At 41.6% G+C, this 13,758-nt stretch overlaps 1 protein-coding gene across 3 annotated transcripts in view; it reads left to right on the forward strand.

Moving 5' to 3' along the window:
- Nucleotides 1-13,758, forward strand: part of kank4 (KN motif and ankyrin repeat domains 4) — a 78,954-nt gene that overhangs the window by 37,100 nt on the left and 28,096 nt on the right. The gene's annotated exons all lie outside the window — the stretch shown is intronic.

Below are 13,758 nucleotides of genomic sequence, written 5' to 3' on the forward strand. Positions count from 1 at the left end.
CAGCTAACCCGTCTGGAGCGCAGACTGAGTCAAAATCCCTGAAATGTCTCTGTCAACACATTTCGGGCAGTTTGTCCAAAGTTTGTTCATTCTGCGCTCCAGATGGGTTGAGCGAAAAAAGCGTTAAAAATTGTAATTGTGATGACCGCGTTAACGCTGACAGCCCAAATTTTTGGGGGAAATTAGTTCATCCATGTTTGGACTTCTGTGTTGTAAATCAAATCAGTCCGTGCATGATTACATTGCTCCACCCATCAAAAAGTCTGTGCATGCGCGTACTGCATGCGCGTTGGACTGACAATTGTCGGTTGGAAAATTTTTACATATCGCCCAACCCTACTCTCTACTACTATACTCTACTGTAAATGCTACTAAAGCCTTCCAAAAAGTGTTAATGTATCTGAAACTACAATCTAGCAGAGACAGATTGACCCCAAATGTCTGTAAATGTCTGGGAGGAAAGGTACTTCTGGTTAGCTAAAGTTAGCTCTGCTGCTAACTTAAGGATTCATCAACTGCTGTTTGTGTGCATCTACGCAGCCCTTTGTCTACAGAGAAGGATTATGGCATATGAAAACTTTGAAGGCTATAAAGACACTTACATAAACTCCTCCAAAAAAGTGAGTGTATTGCTGATTGGTGGTAACGCTTTGGGCAAAATGCTGCTTGGAAGTTGTCTTGAACAAGAAAGGGAACCATAATGGGGCATACCGTAGAGTAGGAAGCCTGACAATGGCTGCAGTGGATGGCTTTAATCATTTTCACTCCACCCCTAAGAAGTTCTTTGCCTATTATGACTTCTGTCTTCTCAGCTGTGTGGTGGCCCTTGTTCAAAACTCGTGTAGAATAGCTTGCTGTAGCTTTTTGTGCAGTCCTTCTGCCTGCAGCGTTCAGCTGTACGTAGTGTGCTTCCCTATGTGGCAATCAGAGATGGGCAGTAACGCGTTACTTGTAACGTGTTACTGTAATCTGATTACTTTTTTCAAGTAACGAGTAAAGTAAGGGATTACTATTGCAAAATCGGTAATTAGATTACCGTTACTTTCCCGTAGGAACGCTGCATTACTGCGTTACTAAAACCGTGATTTTTTTTGCGAGAATGTCTCATGACAGTGACGTAAGCGAGTGCGCCGTTAGTGACAACAGCTGTGTGCAGATCAACAATGGATCACATATCGATTGTGGGAGAGAGTATGAGCGTGCAGCGTTTAAAGCGTGGAAGTACTGACCTTACTTTGAGTTTGATTCCATAAAAAGTGACAAAAACATTAGCGTCCATCGTGCGTGGGAAGAAAACTTCTTTTTACAGCGAAAAAAACCCCTAAATTTCCAAGCAAGCACTGAGTGCGCAACGACGTAATGGGAAACTCACAGAGAAACTCGCAGATCCTTCAACTGACCGCGGCACACCTGCACCAGGGTAAACCTCCGCCTACCCCCAGTCCTGCTTTACAGGTGAAAATAGAGCAACAGGACCGCTGAGTCTTTGACTTTATTTATTTTCTGCTGTATTTTACTTGCATCTATTTGAAAGAGTGAGTGTAAACACAAAAAATATTTTATTTTATGTGCTGGAATGTGCAGAAAATATGTTTAAATGTTAAACTAATTTATTCAAGTCAGAGAATGTTGCATATAATAAAATGTTTGCTTGATGCATAAAGTTAAACGATTACAACTGATAAAACAAGTTTTAAAAAGAGACTTTTCCATTTGATTACATTTTGTATGATGGATTATGCAGAAAAAGTAGAATTGGGCTGAAAGATCTATCGCTTTATCACCTCTTCAGGTTGTAAATCGTGTTATTAAAAAGTAACTAAGTAACTAAGTAATTAATTACTTTTGAAAATAAGTAATCAGTAAAGTAATGGGATTACTTTTTGGAGAAGTAATCCGTAATTAGTTACTGATTACTTTTTTCAAGTAACTTGACCAACACTGGTGGCAATACGTGTAATGCTAAAAGAGAAGAAAAGCATAGAAAGAAATACAGGTGGAGAAAGAATGAGGTCAAAGAAATAGAAGGGTTCGGCGCTGACTCACTGTTTCATAGCTGTTGGCAGCTGTTTCTCAACAATGCCAATAAACAAAAACCTCTCCTCTTGGTTGCACTTCATCTTCCAGATTAGTCTGACATTCGGGCTTTTTAAGATGGGGAACCATGGAGAGTGTCAGGAAAGATAACAGAGCGGGTATGACACGGGAAAAAGGGCTATGAGCCAGGCGTGAACCCATGAAGTACATGGTAGAAAGCTCAAAACGAGGTTAGTCACCAGCACTGCCCCCCTTTGACGCTCTTGTATTTTTTTCTCCTCTCCTCTCAGCGATTTTAAAAAAAAAAACAGCGAGTGGGAGTAAAATGCCCGAGTTCACGTTTTCATTTGTGTGTAACTGGAACCATACCAGAAATAAAATCCCACAAAAGACATTTTATTTACCCAAAGAAATTACTCCCATTGTTATCAGCAATTATGCAAATCCCCAAAGTCATCCCAACATGTGGCCTCAGTTTTTTTTTTTAAATAGAACATTTTGTTTGAATTATAGAGATTTATGTACACACTATCTCATGGTTTTTCCCTTTTTAACTCAAAGGAAAACATTACATTCACACAAAGGACTCCCTCAGGGCGGATAAAAATGGCTCTGCTTTGTGTGAGCACTATTCAGTGGTCTGAAGCAGGAGATGCAGTCTGTGAGATATGTTGTACAAAATTATGTTTGTCTTTATAATCATTTGGCCTCATTACTGTGCGATTAAGTGCAACACCTTGAAGCCTTTTGATGGCGATCATAATGTTTAGTTGTCCTATCTGTAAAATCTTAGGACGTCATAGATACTCTTACAGAAAGAAGACCAAACGAATGGATTTAACCCCTTTAGCATCAACACACCTCTGACCCACACATAACCCACATACCCCCCACCCCATTTTCACTTATGTAAGGGGAGATTCCTGGGAACTGTTCAGACAAGTTCGCAACCCCGTGTAGCTTCCCATCAGACTCAACAACAAATTGCATGTGGTGAGAGAGCTGACGCAGCCTCCTGGCTAACACCGCTGTTTTCTACGTGTGCAGTGTGGCACAGAGTGAGCTCAGATGTGCTCGGCTGCAGATGGACAGTGTAGGTGCTGTGGTGTGTGGCATGGTTCATGTGGATTTCAGTGAGAGCAACATTATTCGGGGCAAGTTTGCAAGCTTTTTTAAGCTTTATTAGAAATTTTTATGTAATAGAAAAATCTTGTTGTCACAAAATAGTCTTACAGCAGTAGTTGTTATAATGGAAGCAGAGGGGCATTTGTTTATCCAGCAACAATAGCCATACTGGGAGGAGGGTTAAGTGGATGGAGGATTTTCACCTGAGCAACAGCTTAGCAAGCTCATTCTGCACAAACCTTACTGTAGTGTCAAAAAAATAGATTTAGAACAGTTTTGGAAGGCACAGGGAAATTGTGTCCCATTATTAGGGGTGTCAGACTAAGACAAAAAAAGCCTAATTAGGTTTAATGTGCCGCTCTAGACAGCATGGGCAAACAACATATTTTGCTATTTGCTTTGGAGGACTTGCTGCAGATCAGCCTGCCAGATCATTTCCCAGATCTCTGCAACATTTAAAGCACTAACAGGTGAAGTGAATCATCTTGTTTCAATGTAACATGCTGCTGGCGTTCATATGGTTGTTACTTTTTTCATGCACCACCCACTTATATTGATGCAGACCTAACACATTCCCCATTGCAATGGCATGCATTCAAGGAATGCCGCTTCAGCATGATGATGAGTGCCGTAATCGGAGAGTGCATCCTGCCACGCCATAAATTAGTGGCTCTATGACCATGACCTGACCTGGCTTCTTAACTCCCTTGATCCCGGTTGAATTGAGCACACCGCTGGAAATGCTGAAACCAAGACAACCCAGAGGTCCGCTGTCCGTGCCCCGGATGGGTCAGAGCTCTTTTGGCATTAGGAAGTGTGCATTTTTTGCAATTGAGACTCCAGAGTCATTATTCTGTATTTTTAGGCTGATAATATCACTGCAAAGCATTTTCCAAAGCATATGTTCCTAGATTGATTACCTACTTTCCCACCATCTGTTGGTTTCTGTCCGTCTCACAGTGTGGTGAAAATCAACATGGAAAGACTTGAAACAGGCTTTGATTTATTTCTGAAAATAAATCTAAATGTAGACTGAGACTGATTTGCTGTTATACAATCACCATGTGTAATATTGTCTACAGCACAGACTGTTTTCATCTCTGCTGCAGGTTCAGTCTTAACTGCTTTCATATCATTGCATGTGTTTTCATATATAACCTACACCTTTCCCGTGATAGGCGGGAGGTTCAGATACACTGGCTGTCAGTTCTGGTTATTGTTTAAGTCTTTGTGGCTTTGATGCTGATTCATGGGCAGGAATACCTATGGCTAGATACCAAGAAGGAGAAAAACAACACACACTGTGCTTCTACAGTGAAACACAGATAAATAAACACATAAACTACTGTATAAATGGTCTTCCTCCATGCTCCCTTTGTGCTCTTTAGATATGGTTTCTTCTATGTTATGCTAATTAGTGATATTAGAAAGCAGCATTTAGTTTGTATATTCCTTCGCCCACACAGGTCAGCAGAGTTCAGGCCTTTAGAAGAGACTGTCTGTGGGAAGCAATCAGCTTATTGCTCGGCCATACTTCACCCACACTCGATGATAAATCTGTGTTTCTTTCTCTCTTTTTTTTTTGTCGGTTTGTGCTTTTTCTTTTTGCCTTTTTCACACTTTTATGCAGATTTTCTCCATCCTTTCAAATCGGAAAACTATCTCAAAAAGTCAGAGAGTGACACGAGTTTTTTTTTTTTTTTCAAGGCAGGGAGGCATTTGACAAGAAACTAATGCTGAAGTTACACTGTTGTCAGCAATCACCAGAGAGTGCCTCCTCGGAAATCAATGAACACTGGACATGTAGCGAGCGAGCTGATGGAAACATGCGAGCTCATAAACTGATAAACATCGTGTATTGGATTGAATGGCAAACAAATAAAAAAAAGAAGTGATTTAGGTGATTTGTGCTTCATTGATTCAAATGAAAGCGTAATAAAATGAATTTAAATGAGGCTTTCATGCTCACTTACACTTAAAGTAACACAGTAAAAGGATTGGAAGCCTTTTAAAGTGAATTTAATCCAAAAATAAAGTTTCGGTGCTGGCCTGTATTGCACTTTTTCCCAGCTCATTTTAGTTGTTTAAATTTCACAGTGAGAAACAGTTAAAAGCAGTTGATATGCACTGGTCCGACCTCAGTACATGTGCATACGCTTCCCCAATTTATTTGTTCTAATGAAGTCTCTCCCGGACAGCTAGAAAGGATTATTGATTTAGCAGAAATTGTGGATTGTAGTAACTCTTTTGAGGCTCTTGTGAGAGCGTAAAATGAATGGGCAAACCATGGAAATGTGCTCTCGTAGCATACAAAGAAAAGCATCTGGCAAATCTAAATGAATCTGAAATAACAGAAATGTAGAGCTGGACTATTTTACAAATGACAGCTTTCAGTACTCAACCTGTTGTTGCCACTGTTTGCTGACATAGTAACATAGCAACCATATCTACATGAAATGCATGCAGTATTTTTCAGTTTTACTCCTCAGCCATAAAAGGCTGATGGGGTATTGTCGTCACCCCGCCGGGCTTCAAATTAATACCACAGGTGTATCTACTGAAAATCTCAGGCGAGTTCGAATCTCACTGAGCTTGACCTCAAGGTCAAGAACAGAGGTCAAGCTTTCTGAAATTCTTGTGAATGCAATAACTCAAGAAGGAAGTCATCTATGATTTTCAAATTGATACATCAACTAAAAATCTTGGATGAGTTTGAATCTCAGTGACCTCGACCTAAAAGTCAAAGTAAGTTTTCTGAAAATCTTGTGAATGCGATAACGTGAGAACAAAGCAATGTAGGTTTTTGAAAGGGATACCGTGGGTGTGTGTACCAGCAGGCTGAGGGGTAGCACTGGCGGCTGTCGGTAGTTTTTGTATTCTCTTGGAAATCTCACCATATTTAATTGGAAAGTCAAGAAAAGAGTGATAGTTATTGATTTTAATCTGCAGTCTTCATTTTGTAGCACTCTGTCTCTCTCACACACACACAATGTTCAAGATAGCTCAGATCGTTTCCACTTGAGTAGTGACGTCCGCTCTGTGGTCAGTTCTGTTACAACATATAAACAGTCTTTTCCCTGCCTAATGGCCTTATCAGAAACTGGCCTTCCTCAGGATGTCTATCTGCTAACCATAGCCCAGCAATACAAACACACACTTGTTTAGAGTGGAAAGTCCTTGTCATTATTAACGTATTCTGATTATGATTTCGATGCTCGTTTCACTGTTTTTCCTATTTTAAAACCATCTTAGTCATGAGTATTTGCTGCTACTCTTGAACAGACAGAATTTGCCCAGGCATTGCTTCAACTTTTTAATAAGAGTTAAAAACAAGCTGCATGAAGGGGATTCAGCCTGGAACTGATTACATTATTGCAGCTGCTTAATTTGCAGTGGTTGCATCCCTACCTGTAGGTACAACGCTACACTCACTCTTGGTGTTCTTGTCTGTGTCTTTTGATGTGAGATAGATGGAGAGATTCTGATTTAATGCTCAGTCGGTGGGCATAATGTCAAGAGTGGTGCTTTATTTCACTCTTGAATGATTTTTATCAAGATTTTGACATTTTTAGCGTTAATTAATTCAGCATTTGCTGCCTCTCTACACTCCTCCTTGGAATACACAAAGTAACAGAGGCTCGCCAAAAATATACTGTTCAGAAACATTAAAGTAGAGCATTGAGTCAGTTAAACTTCTGGGATATAGATCTGGTCAGTAAAGTAGCAGAGGGGGTTGTTAATCAGTTTTAGCTAATTTGGTGTTAATGAAATTAACAACAGGTGCAACAAGGAGGCCACTAACAAGTTTTCCCTGCTTATCTTTTCTGTTTTTCACTAGTTTTGCATTTGGCTAGGGCCAATGTCACTACTTGTAGCATGATGCAATACCTGGACCCTGCAGAGGTTGCTCAGGTAGTTCAATTCCTCCAGGATGGAACATCAATATGTGCCGTTGCCAGAAGGTTTGCTGTGTCTCTCAGCACAGCCTCAAGAGCATGGAGGAGATTTGGGGAAACAGGCAGTTACTTGGAGAGCTGGACAGGGCCGTAGTAACTCATCAGCAGGATCAGTATCTGCTCCTTTGTGCAAGGAGGAACAGGATGAGCTATAAAAATGACCACAGCAGGCCACTAGTGTTAATATGTTAACATTTATGACCAAACAATCAGAAACAAACTTCATGAGTGTGGACTCAGGGACTAATGTCATCTAGCGGACCCTTTGCCCGACACCATGGAGCCTGAATGGCATTTGCCATTATGCTGCCTGTAACATCATTGAGCGTGACTTGTTTGGTGTTGTGTTCGGGGAGACATATCCATACAGGAACACACAGACATCTACAGGATAGGCATCTGCAGCCTGACTGCCATTAAATATCGGAAGGAAATCCTTGGACCCATTGTCAGACACTACGCTGGTGAAGTGGATGCTGGATTCCTCCTGGAACTAGCCTCTTGTGACGAGAGTATGCAGGCAGTTCCTGCAGGATGAAGGAATTGATACCATTGATTGCCCCCCGGCTCGCCTGACTGAAATCCAATAGAACCTATATATTTATTTATTTTGAAACATGATGTTTCAATCCATTCAGTGCCGCCCGGTTACACGTAGAACTGTCCGGTAGCCCAACATTTTTTTTTTCAAATAAGAGGTTTTCAGCATAAGAGGCCTGATTTTTAGTGTTTTATCTGTTCCTTTAGTTTATTTGAGGAGTGTATGACAAGTAAGGGGCTAAAAAGCGGGCTAGTAGAATCTCCCAGCAGCACTTCTCAAAGTGTTTATCTTGGGTGATATTCTTGTCTGTGTCTACATGTGTGATTTCCATGAAAGAATGAGAAAACAAGAACAATGAAAACAAAGCACACATTCTTTTTGGTGGGGGTCACGGCCTTTAATATCATCAGCTGGTGCTGCAAGGTTAGTCTAGACTATATATGGACTGGACCTTCAGACTGTGTGCACACTGAAGCAGTGATGTATGGCTTCAATTATGCATACACACGACATGCATTTCAAACACTGGAAAAGCGATGCGACTATAAATTAAAATCAGTTTGAAAGTTCTGGTGAGCCAACATATTTGCTAAATACTGTAAATTGTTCTTGCTTGAATAATGTGGAATAATGCAAGTCTACCCATGACTCACAGATGCAAAATAATATTTATTATATATTAGGAAAGCAAGGCCTTGTGAAAAGGAAGATTAACTGGATGAAAACTCCCCCAACAAAACAAATGAGTCTGAAATTTGTTTTTAATAAATCGTACTTTGCTGCCAAGTTACATTTCATAATTGTGAAATTTGACTATGAACTATTTTCCTACATGTCATCTTCCCAGTTTAATGTATAAAACTGACTCATATTTCCAGACCCTGGTGCGAAAGCACAGTATACGAATAAAAACTGAAAACTTTGTGAGTAAATGACGTTTTAGTTTATTTTGAGAAGAAAACTTTTATTTCCAGAAGGCTCAAAGCTGCTGGAAGTGGTTTGAGAACTGTGAGCTTTGCCAGTAAAAACAGTTTTTGGTTTTTCACACTTGAACCCACTCAGACACACGCATACACATACTGCAGACGACACTTGCGTGGATAATTGTGTGTTGCAAGACTTGGCATAAAGCCCAGGCTGCCAGTTTGCTAAAACTGTAACAATATTATACAAAATTATTTTGCGAGACATAGCAGACATTTAAACTGATTAGCAGGAATGTTCCTAACAGTATAATCTAAATATTTTAATTGCTGTTCCCAGAACTGTGATGATGAAAAAAAATGTATGCCAAGTCAAAATATTTGACTTTGTGATCCAATCAGAGGTGAGCTGAAGGCTTGCATGAGTCTTAGGTAATAGTGAGTTATGAATTCAGTGCCTGGTGGTGACCACTAAACATTAGTTGTAACTACAGGCTGCATGTAACAAATACTTTTGTTTGCAGACTTTTTATCTTTGCAACTCCCACCGTTGTGAAAACATTCAGTATATGACTCGAAGCTGTTATTCTGAACAGTGGAGTGCAGCAGTTAAAGCATTTTTATGTTCTCACACTTACACACAGCCACACGTATTTAAAAACATACATTTGCAGAATCCTGGGGTGTCAGGCTTTACACAATGCTGCCTTGTGTTGTTTTCAAATTTTAACTGCGTGTTTTTACCTCAGCTGGAACACCGAGACTGTTGATATACAAAAGACTTTGTCACAAATGCCCTACTCGTGAATGTTGGCCAGTTGAATTACTATGGTTATTATGGTTCATACAGTTCAATTCAATTCAGATCACTTCAGTAGCAAATTATAACAAAAGTTACCTTTATATTCTAAGGTTAAGACATTAATATAATACAGAGAAAACCACAACAATCAAATGCTATGAGCAACCACTTGGTGACAATGGGGAGAAAAAACTCAATTTTAACAGGAAGCTCCGGGCTCAGGGAGGAGCAGCCATCTGCCGCGACAAGTTGCAGGTGAGAGGAAGAAGACAGAACCAAAAACACACTGTGGAAGAGAGCCAGAGATTAATATGCTCAGCTGATCATGGAAAGCCCCCCCTTAGGGAGCCCAAGTATGTACTATAAGGTTTTTAATATAAGATGGGGTCGTCAAAGGAGCTTGCAAAGAAAAGCGTCTGGACTTCTTTAAGTTGCTTGAAGAAAATCAGGATGAAAGTCTCAGCCACGCTCTCCAGTGCCAAAGTCCCTCCATCCAACCTCACAATACAGGAAAAGAAGGCCGTCGCTTCCCTGAGCAAAGACCACAACATCACTGTTTTACCAGCTGATAAGGGAAGATGCACCGTGGTCCTAAACACTACAGATTACCATACCTGCATCTATGGACTTCCTAAAATCCACAAGGAAGCTGTCCCACTCAGACCCATAGTCAGCAGCATAAACTCAGCCACTTATAACATTGCTAAACACCTTGCTACCATCCTTGCTCCTCTCGTGGGGAACACCCCACACCACATCAAGAACTCCACCGACTTCACCGACAAGGTCCAGAAACTTACCCTGGATCCAGATGAAACCATGGTGTCCTTTGATGTAGTCTCTCTCTTCACTTGCATACCCACCACGGAGGCCGTGGAGACGGTCAGAAAACGACTACAAGAAGACAGCTCCTTGGAGGACAGGACCAACTTCACACCCGATCAGATCTGCACACTGTTAGACCTCTGCCTCACCACTACATATTTCAAGTACAACGAAGGCTTTTACAGACAAAAACATGGCTGTGCCATGGGCTCCCCCGTGTCACCTATTGTAGCCAACCTTTACATGGAGGAAGTGGAAAGGAAGGCTCTTGGCTCTTTCAAAGGAAGAGTACCCAGCCACTGGTACAGATATGTGGACGACACCTGGGTCAAAATCAAGACACAAGAAGTGGAATCCTTCACTGCGCACATTAACGCTGTGGATAAAAACATCAAGTTCACCAGGGAAGACACAAAGGACAACTGTTTGCCTTTCCTGGACTGCGCTGTGCACATTGAAGAGAACGGCAACCTCAACATCGAAGTTTACCGGAAGCCCACACACACGGACCAGTACCTCCTCTTTGACTCCCATCACCCTCTGGAACACAAACTTGGAGTAATTAGGACCCTACACCACCGGGCAGAACATGTTCCCTCTAAGCCTGAAGGAAAAAAGAAGGAACACACACATGTAAAGGAAGCACTCAAAACGTGCGGCTATCCTAAATGGGCGTTCTTAAAGTCAGCAAAGAGGCACAGAAAAGAAGACCAGACACCAGCGAGGGAGGATAAGAAGGACAGACGCAACAACATTGTCATCCCCTATGTAGCCGGTGTATCAGAAAAACTCAGGAGAGTTTTCTCCAAGCATGACATCCCGTGTATTTCAGACCCAGCAACACGCTCAGACAAAAACTGGTTCACCCGAAAGACAAAACGCCAAAACACAGACTTAACAATGTGGTGTATGCTGTACAGTGCAGCGAGGAATGCCCAGACCTCTACATTGGAGAGACCAAACAGCCACTTCACAAGCGCATGGCACAACACAGAAGAGCCACCTCCACAGGACAAGACTCAGCAGTCCATCTGCATCTTAAGGATAAAGGTCACTCTTTCGAGGATGCCAATGTTCACATTTTGGACAGAGAGGACAGATGGTTTGAAAGAGGAGTGAAAGAAGCATCTATGTCCACTGTGAGCGACCATCTTTGAACAGAGGCGGGGGTTTACGACACCAACTCTCTGCCATCTATAATCCAGTTTTGAGATCCCTTCCCAGACGCCTTAACGCCCACTCACATCCTGGGCCATCTGACCTCAGGAATTCGCATGATAAGGTGGGGCCAGGTTTCACAATGAACACACCCGAAACTCTGGCTGATTGGGACCCACACCCAGTTTCACACCTTGGCTCAGGCGATTAGAGGATCATCAGGGGGTCCTTTTGTCCCTCTGTGGGGGGACTCCCACTAGGTTTATATCTGGGACTCTCCACCATTTGACCTTAGAACTGAAGAAGCTTCTCGGATGAGAGGTGAAACGTCTTCAAGCAACTTAAAGAAGTCCAGACGCTTTTCTTTGCAAACTCCTTTGACTACGATGACCTGGATGACTGAGAACCTTCACAGACATAAGATGGGGTCTGATTATTTAAGACCTTATACATGAAGAGAAGGGCATGAACCACGTGAAAGTCATTACTGAGGGTGCTGCACATAGCCACATCTTGATTTCCTGCTGCTCTTAAATTGTGCATGAATGCAATATTAAGTTATTTGAACCTCTCTTGAGGCAACAGCTCACTCCACAAACTTTGCCTGCACTTAAAAGTTACATTTTTCTTTTGTTTTAACACAAGAGGAACCAAGATGGACAGACAACATCACTGCAACATATAATGAAAAGACAGGGAAGGAGTGATTCCTCGAGAAGTCCTTAGGGTCTGAGGTGGGATCTGATACCGCCTGACAGGAGAGGTTCATGTGATTGGGAAGGGAGAAGTTTAACCCCCTAGGCTGCATCACACCCTCTTTCAGTCCGCTGCTTTAGATGAAAGGATGTGAGCTGATAGGGTGCAGTGTGTTAGACATATATCGAGAGGAATTTAGCCACAGAAACTGTGAATATTGTCTGAGTTCATGTTTGACAAAGGTTCCTTGTGCAAGTCAACACCCTTAATAGGTTTAAAAAAAACAGGCTTTTTTCCTTCCCACTGTCACCAAGTGCTTAATAATAAGAAAATAAGCAATAAGAAAGTAATATATGATGAATAGTTTATATAATTGATGATAAATATGATGGATGATGCTTAATTAATGAGGATACCTAGAAGAGCTTCATTTTAGCTTTGAAGTTTTATCACCAAGCTAACGGCAGAGTTGAGGTGGATCACAGAAAAATGTTTTGACCACTGTGACTCTATTTTAGAAACAGGTACAGGTAGGCTTAACGCGCCGCTACAAGCCTGACTGCTCATCACTGCTTTTGTCACCTGCTGAAAATCAAGCTTTGGCTGCTCAGCTGGAAAGTAATATTGATTTCTCCACTCCTGAGAAGGTGCACACTTTAGCCTCCTCACTCCATACTAGCTGAAGTCAGCTGATTGTTACAGAAGTGCACAGTAAAAGGTCACCTTATTTTACTGAGTTACAAAAACAATGTAATCTGATTACTTTGCACACATTATGCCCAACACTGCTCATGTGACATGGTGGATATTTTTTTCTTTCTTTGCATGCTGTGATGTCGAGCAGCTCTCGAGTAGAAGTTTGCACACACTCGTGGAGAGAGGAATTAGTATTGTTGGACTGAGGAATCAGTGCAGGAGTGAGATAAGAGATAGGACCCATTAGCCTGAGCAGTTAGCCTATTTAAAGGCAGTTAATTATTTACCTCATTTACACTATAGAGCCAACCGGGCTAGGCTGGGTTTACTCATTAGACTGCTTTCTGTTATTGAGCCAGACTGAGATAACTTGGGGGTTTACTTGATAAATTTCACAGATATGATAGTCTGGAGCACCTTGAAAGTAGTGTGATCCAGTCTCATGTGGCAGCACTGTGGAGGGGGTAATTTTGAGTCCTCCAGTAAATATTACAGTGTTACACAGCGTGTGATCGTTGCAGGGTTAGACCTTTTAGCCCAGAGGCAGTACACACAGACACTACTGCACATGCACACAGCCCAGAACTAAGCATGTACACGCAACAGTAGGTGCATGAATGAACACACACTTGTACTTAAAAAGAGGTGCATAAATTAAAAACCAGACAAGACTCCTCTGTTGTTCTGTTGTTATCTGTTCAAATCATGAGCTTTATAAGCTTCCATTTCTATGCATGCTTGGAAGTTGCTGTGCTGGTGGTTCATTACCATGCACTTGTGTGTCTGTATGTGTTTTTGTTCGTGTGTTTTCTGTTGAGCCCATTTGTCTATTAGGGTGTTATTTTTGTTTTTTTCTGGGCCAGTTGGTTGCACCAAGGAGGCTGGTGAATCTATCAGACTGAGACAACTGATCTTCTCTTCTCTTCTCTTCTCTTCTCTTCTCTTCTCTTCTCTTCTCTTCTCTTCTCTTCTCTTCTCTTCTCTTCTCTTCTCTTCTCT

The sequence above is a fragment of the Haplochromis burtoni genome, unplaced genomic scaffold (genome assembly GCF_018398535.1).
Source record: "Haplochromis burtoni strain Fernald_Lab_line unplaced genomic scaffold, NCSU_Asbu1 Contig_398, whole genome shotgun sequence".
Classification (NCBI taxonomy): Eukaryota; Metazoa; Chordata; class Actinopteri; order Cichliformes; family Cichlidae; genus Haplochromis; species Haplochromis burtoni.